This window comes from Elephantulus edwardii, unplaced genomic scaffold (assembly GCF_000299155.1).
Source record: "Elephantulus edwardii isolate Elephantulus edwardi_28Jun2011 unplaced genomic scaffold, EleEdw1.0 scaffold00090, whole genome shotgun sequence".
NCBI classification, from domain to species: domain Eukaryota; kingdom Metazoa; phylum Chordata; class Mammalia; order Macroscelidea; family Macroscelididae; genus Elephantulus; species Elephantulus edwardii.
Genome location: NW_006399840.1, coordinates 10,739,570 through 10,743,991, shown reverse-complemented (window position 1 = coordinate 10,743,991; position 4,422 = coordinate 10,739,570). Strand labels below are relative to the sequence as shown.

The 4,422-nt window shown below is 39.2% G+C and overlaps 1 pseudogene; it reads right to left on the bottom strand.

Annotated features, from left to right (window-relative positions):
• Nucleotides 1-587: 587 nt before the first annotated feature.
• Nucleotides 588-4,422, bottom strand: part of LOC102875273 — a 30,410-nt pseudogene continuing 26,575 nt past the window's right edge.

Here is a 4,422-nt window from a genome sequence, read left to right as displayed (position 1 = left end):
ACTTAATTCCATAGCTGTTAAATGTTAAATGATTATTTTAAAATACAACTATGTAAGTCTTACCCACTACTCTTTGTAAGTTTGCTCTCAGCTATGCATAGGTCAAATGTGCTATCAAAGACTTCTTCAATGTGATGAAGAGCAAAGATTAAGTTTAATGACTCTTGTGCTTAATCCAAGCTGTGGTATTTTTCAGTGGTTGACTATTGTAAATGGTATTGCTTTCTCACTTTTCTTATCTGTGTTTTCTTCGTAACCTTAGAGGAATTCCACTGATATTTGTATATTGATCTTATGTCCCACCACCATACTAAATTGGTCTCCTTGGTCTAACAGTTTTTCTTGAGTCCTTGTGGTTTTCTTTCTTTTCTTTTCTTTGTCTTTTCTGAATAAGTGTACTGTATTAATGGCACATGACAATAAGGGCTCTCTAAGCTTCCTTTCTCAGGGAGAGTGGATGGAAACTGTGTCAAAGGTGTGAGATTCTCAACTTGTGTGTGGATCAGGTTGGGGCAAGGACTCCCCAGCAACTGAGGGTCAGTCTCTCGCTTTAGTGCTATTGCCTGGGCTGGTGGTCAAAGAGGCTCTTATTCTTTGAAGGCCATGTGAACCATCATGTTGACCACCCTGCTGCTGTAGCTAAATTCATTAACATACCAAGAAATTAATTTGACAAATTGGTCACTCAGGGCAATGCCAGCCCTAGATGGAAGAGTGGGTGTCACTGTTAATGTCACAGGAGACAACCTGGTCTTTAGTGTATCCCATGATGCTCTTGAAAGGTTCATCTGATGCCTGTTTTACTACTTTCTTGATGTCATCATATTTGGCAGCTTTCTCCAGGTGGAAGGTCAGATACATTGCAGGTGGGGAATATGGAAAGCCATGCCAGTAGGTTTCTCATTCAGCTCAGGGATGACCTTGCAAATGGCCTTGGCAGCACCAGCAGATGCAGAGATGATGTTCCAGACAGCTTCATGGTCATTATACCATAGCTTTCCAGAGGGGCCATCCACAGCCTTCTGTGCGGCAGTGATGGCATGGACTGTGGTCATGAGTCTCTCTACAACGCAGTTGATATGGATGACCTTAGCCAGGGAGAGCAAACAGTTGGTGGTATAGGAGGCATTGCATACAATCTTGAGAGAGATATCATACTTCACATGGTTCATGCCCATCACAAACATGGAGACATTAGCAGAGGAGCAGAGATGATTACCTGTTTGGCACCACCCTTCAAGTAAGCCCCAGCCTTCTCCAAAGTTGTGAAGACACCAGTGGACTCCACAACATATTCAGCACCAGCATCACCCTACCTGATGTTGGTGGGATCTCACTCCTGGAAGATAGTGATGGCTTTTCCACTGATGACTAGCTTCTCATTCTCAGCCTTGACAGTGCCGTTGAACTTGACATGGGTGGATCAAACTGGAACATATAGACAATGTAGTTGAAGTCAATGAAGGGGTCATTGACAGCAACAACATTCACTTTGCCAGAGTTAAGAGCAGCCCTGGTGACCAGGCATCCAATGAGGCCAAATTCGTTACTCCAACCTTCGCCATCGTGTCTCAGGCATGCGGCAGAGGGTGCACAAGAAGTGAGGGCAATCTATCAACTGGTGAGGAACAGATAGCCTCCTTCAGGATTTCTGTGTACACTTTCATATAGTTTGTAAATAGTGACAGTTTTACTATCTCTTTGTCAATTTGGATGCCTTTTACTTCCTTCTCTTGTCATATTTCCCTAGCAAGTACTTCAAATGCAATACTGAATTGTTGTGATCCACACAACCAAATACCTTTGCATAGGCAATAAAACACAAATAGAAATTCTTCTGGTACTTTCTACATTCAGCCAAAATCCATCTGACATTGCAATGATATCCTAAGTGCCACAGCCTCTTCTAAACTTGGCTTGCATTTATGGCAGGTCTCTTTTGATGCACTGTTCCAGTCATTTTTTTATAATCTTCAGCAAGATATTACTTGCATGTTATATTAATGATATTGTTCTATAATATCTTTACTCAGTCACGTTACCTTTTTTTTTTTTTTTAACCAGGAACAAATAATGGAAATCTTCCAATCAGTTGACCAGGTAGTTGTCTTCCATATTTCTTGCCATACCCTGATCAGCACACCCAGGGCAGTATCTGTTTGCTGAAATATGCCAATTGGTATGCCCTCAATTTATGGGGCTTTGTTTTTTTCCAATTCCTTCAGAACAGCTTGAACTTCTTCCTTCAACACCACAGGTTCTTAAGTAAGTTGTTTTATGAAATTCTTTGTGTCAGCCAATTCTTTTCTGCATACTCCTTCTGTCTTCTTTTGATGCTTCCTAGGTCATTCAACATTATCTATGCCATTCTAAATTTTCCCAATGTTCAAGGCCCCCAGATGATTGCTCAATTCCTGTGTGTGTATGGTGGTGGTGTTAGTTACCTGATCTTGTGCCATTCTCACTATCTTAGTAATACTTGAATCAATTGTTGCAGTCACTGTACCATTTCATCTAATAAAGGTCTTGCTATTTTCCTCCCTCTATTTTTTAAAAATTCAATCATTTTTGCACTCCCCTCCCATCACTTTCTTCTCCCCAGTCCACTTTGCAATGCACTTCTTGTTCCACATTGTTGGCTTACATGTAATACCTAATCATATGTGCCTTCAAGCTATGGTGCTGGAGAAGATTATTGAATATACCATGGACTGCTAGGAAAACAAATAGGTTCATCCTAGAAAGGGTGAGACCAGGCTGCTTCTTAAAGGCAAGAATTCTGAAGCTTTGTCTGACATACTTTGAACAAGTTGCAGGGAGGATCAGTCCTCAGAGAGAGACATTATGTTTGGAAGGGTAGAGACTCTCAATGAGATGTAGTGATTTAGTAACTGGGGTAATGGGTTAGTTGTGTCAGAGACAGTGAAATTGGGACAGGATAGAGCAAGGTTTAGGGCTGTTGTACATAGGGTCACCATGAGTCACAAATGACTAGACAGTTCATAACAACAACAACAACAATATTCTTTTCAGACAGTTCTTTCCCTTATCTGTTCTAATGCAATGTTCCTTATCTATCCACTCATTTCCTATTCTCCCTCTGATCATTCATGTCAGTCTTATTTTATAACAGCACCGTTATACAGTATTTGTACTTTTGTGACTGAGATATTTCACTCTGCATAATGTCCTTCAGGCCCATCTGTGTTGTGCAATGTTTTATGAGAGCATTGCTTTTCAATGCTTCGTAATATTCCATTGTGTGAATGTATCATAGTTTTCTATCCATTCATTTGTCGATAGGCACTAGGATTGCTTCCATCTCCTTGCTATTGTGGATCTGTTTGTATCATAGCTTTAGTTTCTTCAAGGTTAATTTCCAGTAGTGGAATTGCTGGATCAAATGGTATTTCTATTTTCAACTTTTTAAGAAAGAGACAGACCACCTTTCATAGTGGTTATACCATTTTATATTTCCTCCAGCAGTATATAAGAGTTCCAATCTCTGCACAAACTCACCAACATTTGTCGTTTGTTCCCCTGTTGAAATTTGCTATTGTTGCTGGGATGAGATGATTTCTCATATTAGTTTTTATTTGCATCTCTCTGATAGTTAGAAATTTTGAAAATTTCTTCATGTGTTTGCTATCTGAATATCTTCTTTGGTGAAGTGTCTATTTATGTCCTGTGTCCATTTTTGCTATTGGGTTGTTTACTTTTTCTTGTTGAAGTGCTAGAGTATTTTATAATTTTTTTATATATGAATCCTGTTAGCAGATATATAATTGTAAAATACTTTTTCCCAGTCTGTGGGTTTTCTTCTTACTCTGCTGGGAAAATTTTTGTTTTGCATAGTGATTTGGTTTGTAGAAAGTCCCATTTATCTAGTTTGGTTTTTCTCGGGCCCACTACCTTTCTGCTTTTCCAAGTACTGGACTCTCCTGACAATATGCCTGAAACAAGCAAACTGAAGTCCCACTATCTTTACTTCTAAGAGACACTCTAGCTGCCCTTCTTCTGAGACAGTTTTGCTTGGGGTTTTGTTTTTGGGGTTTTTGTTTTGGTTTGGTTTTTTTGCTGTGTGGTAGTTTGGGGTTTTTTTTTGGGTTTTTTTTCAGTCAATGGTATACTTAATACCCTTCAATTATTCAGTAAGAATACTTCTTAGCCTTCAATGTTGTTTTCTGCAAATGGTTTCTGATCTCCATTTACACTCTCAATTTTTATGTTCTTCCACAAATGCCCCACTATAACTAAGCTGTTTTAGTGGAAAAAAAAAGATATCTATCAAATGTACTCAATATAAAATTCGCTTTTATCCTCTCCTATAGAAGATTTCAAAAGGCAGCACGGGATGACAAAGCAAAATATTACAATGAAATGTGCAAGGAGTTGGAGTCAGAAAATCAAAAGGGCCGAACT